A 12,006-nucleotide genomic window follows, 5' to 3' on the forward strand; every position below is an offset into this window, starting at 1 on the left:
TATTATTGTTGTTGTTGTTGTTGTTGGCTTTACTTTGTTGCTATAGTGGTTGTGGTTTTAGTGGTGTCTTAACAGCAACAACAATAATAACAATCCTAATCCTAATATACTAATTCAAATACCAATTCGAAGTTTGACTATTGTGTAATATTATATGAAACTGTACTCTAGTCCGCCAAAGGAGCAGTCAATCACCATGTTGCTTTTTCGTTTAAAGCAGACTGTCCTTCATTAACTCATTCAGTAGTTCAGTACTACGTTTTTTCACATTTCAAATTTTAATAGTCACAATAGCCTGTCATATGCCTATGACTGTATGAGAATGCTCAGTAGTGACACACGAATTAATACGTGTGGTCGAGGAGGCATCGACCTTGTTCCGGGAAGTGAAGCAACTGTGTACCCTGTCTGTCCACTATTTGTCCAATATTAAAGATACTTGAGGAGCATGCTCACATGATCAACACACAACTCCCACGCAGTCTGATATTTAAGTCGAGTCTTCTGCCAGCAGCACCAAGAACATCACAGGATGACCTGCAATTCTAGCTGCACCATTTCAGGTGAGAAGATGAAACCGAGCGTTCTATACCCGGTGGCGCTTTTCACGACGGGTTTGATTGGTAATATCATCGCTCTTTGTATCATTTTTCGACACAAAAGCATCGCACCGGGCAAACGTGTTTCAGTTTTCTATGTGTTGGTCTCAGGCTTGGCTTGGACGGACCTGCTGGGAAAAGTTTTACTGAGTCCAGTAGTATTGGCATGTTATGCACTTTCCAAATGTCTATCGCAAATCAGCAGACACTTGTGCAACACTTTTGGGTTGCTGATGTCTTTCTTTGGACTGTGCCCCACACTAATCCTACTGGCAATTGCAGTGGAATGTCTGCTCTCCGTTGGATATCCTTATGTCTACAATCGGCAAGTTACCCGGAGGAGAGCGCTGATGTGCTTATTCAGCATCTACGCGTTCAGTTTTCTCTTCTGCGTCCTGCCCCTCTTCGGTTTCGGCGACTACCGGCAGTACCACCCCGGGACCTGGTGCTTTATCAGACTGAATGACACGAGACCCGCGAACAAGGCGTTTTCCTTGGTATATGCTACGCTCTTGACATTGGCTATCCTTGCAGTGGTTATCTGCAATATGCTGGTCAAAATCAACCTGATGAAGATGTACAAGCTTACCCGCAAAAGGTGCATTTACAACGCCAGCGCGCGAACGAGAACCACCGCGTCTCCCCAGCATTCCGAGGAGCTGGGTCACTTGGTCGTTCTCATGCTGATGACCTTGAGCTTTCTCATTTGCTCCATCCCTGTAACGGTACGCGCTTTCTGATACCAGTCGCATTTTGACGGCATTTATACGCTCTCTACTTTGCGTAGAACTCTCCGCTGCCTGCACTTGAATTCACGAAAAGTTGATATTTAATGCTGACGGAAATCTGGCATAAAAATCGAAACAAAACCTACAGGTAGTGACTGAAAACTGCAATTGAACTAATTTCTTAAGTTCTCCAACAGAAAATTGTCGACGTACGTTTGCATTAAATATAGCCAATGAAAAACGCTTAAATGTACTCTGACCTCAAGTTGATAAACCAAGAGCATATAAAACCATGTTTTTATTGACGGTGAAACAATGTATATGGTGCTTTAAACTCAGAAACAGCGGGTTTCCAAGGATATACTCACATTGAAAAGATTTGCAAATGGCTGACAACATTTTTTAAATCTTCTAAATTCTTTATACATTTCTTGATGTTAACGGACAAAGCACCAGTCTGGAAATATAACAAGAAGGGCGACATTTAATACATTCAACATGTATTTTAGTCAACAAATTTATAGAGAGCGTATAAATAGTTATTGAATATTGATGATAGTTATTTTGTGTCAGAGTGGTATGAGGGTTTCCAAAGGTTTTAGTCTTTTATTGCCTGGTGAGGGATGATTACTCTCTTAATGACACATATCAGAAAGATATTCACGTTCAAAATAAATAAAATTCCATAATAATCTAATTTCCTTAAACAGTGATTTATCACTCAGTCAGGTAATTTTTCACTTTGTTACGTACCGTAAATGATTGACAGAAGAAAATGTATTCATAGACCTACAGCTGAAATCAATTAAGTCTCAAATGCTGAATGTGTACATCTGGTCACTGATACTGAACCATATGTGGAAAATTAACAGTTAAAGGACAAATGGTAATGAGCTAATAAGCTAACATTCTTAAAGTCTGTTAGACCCAGACATTGATGTAATTTAAAAAATAATTATTTTACTCTTAAAACCTTTTTGTAGGAGGCATCAGACAAGGAACATGTTGAAAAATGACCATTTTTATGTTTTGGTGCAAATTTCTGAACATGCAGTAAAAATGCGACGTTGGGTTCGAGCGGCAGCAGAAATGGTCATAATGTTTCCCAGTAAGCACACTCATCACTTACATACTCACTGATACAGTTGTGCTTGTTTCAAAACTAAAACTTTATTGTTTATTTGTGATGATAACATGACAATCACATGTTGAAGTTTTATTCTTATTTTATTCTTTAACTCCTCAAGTAGCCTAATCATAGTTTGTTAGTGTGGATCCGTCTCCATGTCTCCCTGTTCCGTGTGATGCAGAAGGAAGCAGTTCTTGAGATCTGTATAGGAGTGGCGGAAACATCACATCTGTGGCTATTGTTTGCACATCTCGAATTGCAATGTTTGCAATGTCCTTACTGGGCAGTGTCCGACCTGTAGCTGGATTTTCTGCTCTGCCTGGCATGCAAGCGTGCACGAGTCTACGCGTGTGACATTACCGTTGTCAACACAGACTGGTGACAGTCATGAAACATTAACTGGAGCACATGGGAAATGTAGGGCTATGGTCCTTGATTGGAGGGGGTAGGGGGGAGGTAGGGGGTCAAGGCCTGACCGCCCATCAACTGTACACAGTAGTGACACAATCATAAGGTATTCACTGGAACTCATGTAAAACAGACGGCGAATACGGTCATTCCGGTATTTTGAAATGGGTGGCGGTGGTGGGGGAGAAGCAAGCGAAGTTTGTTGGTCACCACATCTACACTCCAAATATGCTGTTAAAAGATAGTATAGGGCCTAAGAAACTGGGAAATGTTGTTCTAAACTTATTTTTGGAAGAAAAAAAGGTGTGTCTATGGCCCCTGGGAAAAAATGGTATGTTTTTGGAACACTGGGCCTCAGAGAGGCAATTAAACATGAGATAAGCTGGAACTAAAAACCTTTGTCAAACATTTAGAAGAGTTTCCTTTGATCTGTAGTATCCTTCTCTCCTTGTGTCTGTTAAGGATGCTTCGCCTTCGGTTCACCCTTTTACCTACATTTTGCAATCCATTCCTCAGGTCCGGGTTTACACTGGTGCCTTTTCTTCATACGAATGTGCACCGTGGGAGGAAGAGCAGCGGGACTTGTTGGCAATGCGTTTCCTCTCGGTCAACTCCATTGTGGATCCTTGGGTTTTCATCATCTTGCGCACCTCCCTCTGCCGCAAACAGTTGCACAAGCTGTTTGATAAACTATGTATGTCACGTACGCCACGGACGACTTCAGCGACACCAGATCCCAACCCTTGCCACATGCGTACCGGTAGTCTTGGAGACGGTGGTCACACCCCAAGCACCGTACAGGATCGCCTGGAATTAACTGCCTGGGATGATTTTCAAGGGCCGAAATAGCGCGCAGATAAATTTCAAGATGCATGTGAAAAAAAACTGCTGCGCAGTGGGATTACAGTCTTTCTATTTCCTGACAATGTGGCTGTATTACTGCTTGTTAGCCTATGTCGCGGTACGACAGAATCACCGCCATTTGTTTTGTAAAAGGACGAAGAAAGACTAACTGCTACCTAACTGTGTACAGTAGGCTAATTCAACCACTAAAGACCAATATAGCTCTGTCTGCTTAGGAGCATACCCATCTTGCTATTTTAACTCAAGGCGCGTGTTTTTATTTTGTTTACTGACGACTTTAGGGTTAAGTTCATAATTCCAGCGAGATTTCCAACCCCACAAGTCATTAAAATATACATTTAAGCCTTTAGCAATCGCTTTTTAACCAGAGCGTCTTCCATAAGTACGCACGTCAACGTTTAGGAAACGAGAAACGCTGAGGACTGTGTGACAACCAATAGTAGAAATTAATACGTACATTTACGACAAATGTAAGTACCATACTAGGGGCAAGAGGGAGGTTGAGAGCATACTGGTGCTCAATGTAGCAAGTCTGCGATAGACAGTTACTCAACGGTCCAGCTTGTGGTGGGGAGCTTATTCCACCACTAGCGAGCAAAGAGGCATGACTCAGAGAAGGGGGAGATAGTACGAGACATGACTTTAGGGAAGGGAAGGCCGTCAGAGAAAGAGGAGCAGAGTGGTCTTGCAGGAGTGTGTATGGTAATGAACCTCGAGAAAGAGGGAACGGTGCCTGTTGATGCACCATCGATGGGACTAGGAATGTGTATTTTATTTTGGCCACAACTGGTTAGCAAGCTTTGTCCGGATCGTGTTTTATTTATTATGAAGCAAAACTGCAAAATTTTGCTTTAAAAATGTTTTTTTTTTCCCCGTACATCTTGAAATCGAACCAGTAAAGGTTTAAAGACCAAAATGTTTCTAAAGGTGTAACAAATAGCGAAAAATGCTTGAGTGCCAGTAATTTTGACCCCCATTATATTTACTGTGGTTTCCGGGATTGCATAAAAATGGGAAAACTGAGCATAACATCTTTTCAATAAATGGAAAGCGCAACGATAATTAAGGAACATAAGTCTTGATCCTGGCATACAAAGTAATAAACCAGATTTGTTTGTTTAATTATTAATCAGTGATATAAATCATTTATTTGAAAAACAAAGAAAAATACAAGATTGTTGGCCCGTGTTTTGTTTATTTTTTCCCTGTATTTTAATCTCTGTCATATCAGGAATACTTGGAAAAACCAAAGAGATCATGTTATGTCCAAGATCAAGAGCAGAATTTTAACCATTTCCAACCTCATCCTTTTAAAGTTATTTTATGTTTTCATCAGGAAGCTTGGCTGTCCTTCTGTTCACCAGCTGAAAAGTAGCAAGTTCACAAGAGTGCATTCTGACAGTATTTTGGATTCATTTATTTTGCATACAAGGTTTTGTGTACATACCCCCCAAAAATAAATAAATGAATAATACATACTACCTGCCTTGCTGTACATAATGAATGAACGGGTTAAAAAAAATCTGTGTTAGTTTTAAAGATCACTACAAAATATGATGAATGAAAATGTGCCTTATCAGAAAGAGGAGCTGATCTGAACTCAAAGTTATGTTGGAGCATAGATATAACGAATGGCATCTAATGGAGTGCAAATAGATACACTACAGCTGGATCTCATTATTGTCTAAAAAAAAAATAGGAAGTGAGCAACTTACTGCAATCAAATCAACTTTCAGACTCCATTTTTCCCAGGAACTGTCCACCACAGAGCTCTGAGGAAGTTAGCCATGCAAGACTCCACTAAACTGCGTCCCCCGGGAAGCGGGTCTACAATAGCACATTACCGCAAAGCGAGTCCTGAGCATTGTAAACATCTTGACAAACCACGGCTGATAGAAGCCTATCCTCGCAACTAATGCAGGCTCTGCAGCTTCGCTCACCAAAAAACACGCGTGTGTAATTCGCAACAATGGCCACTAGAGGGCACTAGAGAATAAAACTGAAGCCAAGTCGAACGTCCCTCGCCACTGTTCTAGCACATATTATACCTTCGCAGAGGAGGAAAATCCCGGTTCAGAAAGTATAAGTCCTCCCCAGTATTTTGTTACAGTCACCTGGGTTTGCTGATTAGCACAATTCTTCAGCCGGGAGGTTGTACTAATTACTGAAATCAGGTGGCTGAGTTAATGGTTGGAAGAAACACAAGGCAGGATTTTTACTGTCTGACCTCTGGACTTGCCACATCTGAAACAGTGCTACACTTCAAGTCCTGAAGGTTGCATTGTCTGCAAGCATTTGCTCAAACCATTCGGTTTCCAGAAACAGGGTTCTAGGAAAGCAAAATGTGTCAATTCTGTGTTGTAGTCTGCTTCAAATGTAATTTCTGATACAGTCAGAAAACAGAATACTATCAGATCATCAGAGTAGTGTAATATGATGCTGAAAGGCAGCTTGCACACAAGAAATATTAAGATTTGCTTTGTACTGGAATCACAAAAACAGTCAGCATTGTCATTTCAGTTTTTTCTTTGCAATGAAAGGACTGTGGGCAAAACAGAACCTCTCTTTTTGCAAAACAAAAAATTCTAATATATTTCAATTGAAATTTTTTTCAAAACAAAGTAATACCCCTGGTATGTGTTCTAGATAGTTTTTTTTACAAATGTCCTTTGCATGGGTTTCATTCATTCATTTAATGATTGTTTAATATATTTAATTACTTTTACAGATAGTAACATTATATGTAACATCATAATTTCTTAACAGCTTTAAATAGCTTCTTTTAAAATTTTTCTTCTTTTAGTTTTCCTGTCATAAAAGTTGTGGCGATGCATTCCAGTCACTGGATGATCGTATTTCCTGGCGAGCCCCAGTGTTACAAGCATTAACCCCTGTAATTAAATCACCAAAGGTCAAGCTATGAATCAACATTTTCATTTAATGGCATTCTGGGAGGTTCAATTACGGCATCAATTATTGAAGGGCAATGTCACGGCGCTGTGAAAATGCGTGTGTTCAGCCATCGCACCGGCAGTGTTGTTTTCTGAGGGAAGCCAGATCCACTTCGGGAATCATCCGTTCGGTAACCGGGGGACTGAAGGGTAAAATGAATTTAACGGGTAAGAAACGGAGTGATGAATGAAGATGCTAACAGTGCATCCTTCACATTAGCGCGTCTGTGAGAACAGCCTGTCACGTTAGTCCCCGGTGTTCAGGTGGCCACAGACACCGATGGAACACTGCTTTCCCTGAGCAAAGTACGAACATAAAAATCTGAGTTTCATGGTTCTCAGTGGTCAACGCCCATCCTTGCGTAATAGTATATTATAGCTACTACTGTTCGAGATGAGCTACTAAAAGGACTGTGTGTCACTGATGTGTGCGGGTACTGTCCTTCAGTATATATATATGAATAAAAAGACCTTTACTACAAACAAACCCTTTAAAAAAATTTTTTTTTTAAACCAACATGATTTTATTGTAATTTCTCTAAATTGATGTCTATGAGGTGGCGTCTCTCTCTTTTTTATAACTTTAATAATAATAATAATAATAATAATAATAATAATAATTAAAGCCGCAAGCGGCGTTGGGAGGGGTCCAAGCATTGGCACAATTGCGCCCCCTATGGAGCGATTTTTAATCCTCCGATTATGTTCAAATTAACTAACACATTTTATGTTTGGGGTCAATTCACCCCAGCAATATAAATCTGCAGAAAAAAATTGTAACTGAAAGTGTTACCCAAGTTTCCCTCTCAGCTACTTTAGGCCTTTCTACTGACCATTTTAATAGCCCAGTAAATAAAACATGACTCCCCCCATCCTCCCCTTATACATCAAGTATTGATTTTATATGACTATTGCGAAATATGCAAATGACTGTACAATCTAATTCATTGACCTAAAATTGAAAACAAAGTATGTTTTGGTGGTTGCAGGTCTTTATGTTGGTATTAAGTGCTCATTAAAAAAGAAAAATAACATTTGGAAATAAACACACCTTTTATTATCAAGCATAGTAACATTTTATGTTCGGGGTCAATTTGACCCCAGGAAAAAATAGAAAAAATGTCAAACATTTCAAATGTTTAGGTTCAGAAAACACTTCAGAACATCAATAAGTAACAAAAAGTAATTCAATAATGAAGAAACACTAATAAAAAGTAAATTAGTCACCAGAACTGAGTTTTGATAAAGAATGAACATAACAGCTCAACTAGGTACCCGTGGGTATCAATTCTTCATTCAAACGAGATAGGTGCAAGTTTGACACGCTCCTATCGTCCCTGCCTTATTCCCTGTCGTCAAAGCGTATAATGTGGGAGAGAACATGAAATGTCTCCAGAGACATTGTAGCTGGAAAAATTGCCCTACCAGTGTTAGCATTCCAAAGGCTTGCTGTTGCTTCACCTTTTGACTTGTACACTCCTGCCAAAATAAGCAACCCAATATAGCATTGCTAGTGGGTCACACCCAGCTCTTTCCAATTGTCACCATACACACGCCTCCCCTCTAAGTTTGTCATCTCAAGAATATCCTTTTGCATTGATGGTGTTATGAAGAGTTCAAATGCAGACTTTATGTCTTGTACATGACTGCTAGCATATCTGGTGGGTCCTGAAACCATTTTGATGACATTAGCAGCACAAGTCTACCCTGTCTTTCAACTGGGGCTCCAACCATGGTAGTTCTCCATTTTTGGAAGTAAACATGTCAGTTCTTGGTGGTTGAGAGATGACAGGAGGGTTTGTTGGTAGTTGAGAGGCGACAGGAAGGTTTCTTGGTGGTTGAGAGATGACAGGGGGGTTTCTTGGGGGTTGAGAGATGAAAAGAGGGTTTCTTGGTGGTTGAGACATGACAGGACGGTTTAGTGGTGGTTGAGAAACAAAAGGAGGGGCAGAACCAATGGTAAGATTGTATATTGCGTCCTGGGCCACACTGAAGGACCGCCTAGTCAACTGACATCCTCTGCGTGAGTGGAAGTGCGTACTCATTCGCGCGCAACGGCGTCATATTAAAGTGAGAAACAACAAGAAGAAGCGACAACAACAGGCGCCCCAATGTCTTTGCAAACTTCTTCTTTTAATTTCCGGCAGAGTAGGCATTGCTGCCTCCCGCCAGTTAAAAACAACAACACATTTGGTCTTTGCAAACGAAAATGATGTACGTGTTTATTTGCCTATTGGGCGGGGAAGTGAGATCCAATCACAAGTGGTCACTCAAGATGCATGTGGAGACGCCTTCTGATGCCAGGCGTGAACTGGCATCCGTCTCGACTGAATCTAGACACAATCTGGATAGGTACAGGTTTGAACAGGGCCATGCTCTGCTGCGTGAGAGGTCGACAGCAGCCTCCCATCCCTGCAGCACACAGACCCTGGCCCCTCCCCCTTTCAGAATGAGAGCCATGCAGCCGCAGCAGTGGTGCTGATCAGGTGCTTTCAGAGGGCTGACAGAGGGATCATTCAGCGTTTGTCCAAAACTGCTGATGTCGGTGCGACGGTGGTTTCTAGAAGGGGTGGACTCACTGGGGACACGCTTGGTTACAATGGAAGTGGCAGATGGTGGAAATTATTTGGGAGCAGTCAATAAATAGGGGGTGACGGAGGTCATGGCAAGTTCGTTAAACCTTGAGAGTATTTGAAAAATAAACATATATATTTTCAATGGCAAGAAACATCCTCAGGTGCCAAAACCATGATACAAATAATCTTCATGAATTGGTATTATGACTTTTGAAAGCAAAACATTAGTTATGTCTGTATATGGTTAGAAAAAAGCAATTGTACACGTGTTATGTGCCACTGTTTTTTGACATGAATTTGTCTAAATGTCATTTGTTGCTGACTGTGATACATTCAAATTATTTCGAGGCACTGGAACTGGGGACATTTCCCTGAGGTGTGATTAATGGGTTAGAGGAATTGATTGGCCCTCGTTTCATGACACAAACCTTGTATTGAATTTGGCTTATTTCCATGGCAACATATCCAGGATCTTAGTCCTGTTCTAACCCCATGGTCATGCTAAGTCTACATTAGCTTGGCAGAGGTTCTAAAATGTCATCACTGCAACTGCAACCACTGAAATTATAATCTCTGTTTTTAAAAACTGTTCATTAAAACCAAAGCTATAGATTAGTGAGGATTTGTTGTATTTCATGCTGTAAATAGAGATACATAAAAGGTCACACTCCCAATATATATATATGTATTTTATTTAATGGGTGTTTTCATACCATAGAGAATAGGGGTATTTTTATGTTGTGAAAGGAGTTGCTAGGTTACTGTTTAATAGACACACACTGGGTTTATAGCCCTCAAATTGTTGTAGGCAACTGTTTACAAATGTTCCAATATGACAATCAGTGGCTATTATGTAGCCTATCCTCCATTTTGAATTTTTGCAGTCTCCTGCATCATGGCAAGTGGTGGACACCTAATAATTTAATAATTCACAGTTGTATACCTATAAAAACCTATAAAATTTGTGTTTACTGAGTAAAACTACATTGAGATTTTATAGAGGTTTCATGAGAAAGAATAGGACTAACTTGGATTCATGCATAATGCATTAATTAAAACCAGATAACTTGTTGCAGGCCTGAATCCATGCCAAAGTTTTGGGCTAAAGTTCAATGAATTTGTTTGTTGTGACTGAAAGCCCATGAAGCTCCCTCTATCAGCAGATGTAATGAGCAAAAAGGAGGCCATCTTCTGTAAAAGGTGTTTTACACTACCACCCGTTGGAGGGAGACCTCAAAAGAGCCCACAGCACTGTGTCCAGGGTCCAGCGAGCTGGCAGTGTATACGCTTTCAAATTCTGCACAGAAGCGGTTGGGACCAACGGATGTCTGTATACTTATTCACGGCAACTGAACGAGACGGCAACGTCCATTTTCAGCGTGTTGCAGTGCTGACCGCCTGCTAGACCACATAGTAACAGATATGGTTGAGGTGGGCTTGGTGCAGGTTTTACACATCACTAGCACAGTGTCTCTACATCGCAGGCGAACTACGAGCCTAGACAGGCTAAGTGGCCTGTTCTTATATATTTGTGTTCTATTACATAAAGATTGACAGCTTTTTCCCAGTAAAAGTCTGCACACGTTTTACTCCGTAATTGGGAATAACCTTGCCTGGGGCATGTCCCACTTGAACACAGCAGCTAGGCGAATTTTCCAAACTGAGCCATCTGCACCTTTAAGTGCCACGCCCAAATCATCAGAAGAACGAGCCCCGTGCACGTCACAATGCAGTGATCGTGGACTCAGTGCCAGAGGTGAAAATGTATGCAGAAGCGCATGCTCCTCCGGGGACCGGCAGCTCATTGACAAACACACCAGGCAGAAGGAGTTCTCCACTGGTGCAAAGAGACGCTGCCTGCCTCATACGTCACGCACAGATCTGCGACACTGTAACTGGGCCAAGTCTCTACACACACACACACACACACACACACGCACACGAACACGAACACGAACAAAAAGGTTAAATGCTTGTAAGTGTCAAGCTGCATTTCTCACACAGGATGAGGTTTCACACGTTCTGCTGCGAAGGTTCGGGTACCCCAGCTGTTCAGCGCAGCGCACGCTATTTGTCCTGTGGCAAACCGCCAATCTTGTCTGAATCTTGTTCGAATAGAGCTGTAGGTTTAAGAATCTCTAAAGCCTCCGTGCCCAGCCTAAACCACATTTTACCTGCAGAATGCGCATTTTCACACGTCACTAAGACAGTCCCAGCCCTGAGGCACTGGCCCAGGCAGACTGCTCTGAGAATACAAGCGGGTGAAAGCAGCTGTAGGAGCCATTTATGCACGTTTTACATTTTATGGCTATTTTTTGTGTATTTTGTATTTTTGTTGCGTGTGTCACATTTTTGCCCACTAGGGGACAGTCTTGTGGGAATATCAGGTGCTCACAAGCGCCGAGGAGAACTGGAAGCATTTATGCTCTGTTTGGAGGGTTCATTGTTCTAAATTTCACTATTTTTTTTCCAAAACACTGTCAAACTCATGTAGAATAATGGCAATAACTCATTATTTATTGACCATGCCATAAAATAACAGGGCTTATGCCATTAAAAAAACAGAATTCAGACAGTTTTTTTCTCACTGGCAACATTGCTGACATTTTAACAGATTATTTATTTTCATTGTACTATCAGAGCCATGGATTGTGTCTGCATTGCAAATACATGGGTAAAATAACCTCCCCCCCCCAAAAAAAAAGGGTACATTTGGAAAATTAGAAAAAGAATCAAGACTGAAGGTCAGAT

The 12,006-nt window shown here is 41.1% G+C and overlaps 1 long non-coding RNA gene across 1 annotated transcript; it reads left to right on the forward strand.

Annotated features, from left to right (window-relative positions):
- The first annotated feature begins 60 nt into the window (after nucleotides 1-60).
- Nucleotides 61-5,209, forward strand: LOC135247588 (uncharacterized). The gene is made up of 2 exons (XR_010328243.1): nucleotides 61-1,324; nucleotides 3,381-5,209. It is a non-coding gene; the product is annotated as an uncharacterized LOC135247588 (long non-coding RNA).
- The last annotated feature ends 6,797 nt before the right edge of the window (nucleotides 5,210-12,006 follow it).

This window comes from Anguilla rostrata, chromosome 1 (genome assembly GCF_018555375.3).
Source record: "Anguilla rostrata isolate EN2019 chromosome 1, ASM1855537v3, whole genome shotgun sequence".
Taxonomy (NCBI): Eukaryota; Metazoa; Chordata; class Actinopteri; order Anguilliformes; family Anguillidae; genus Anguilla; species Anguilla rostrata.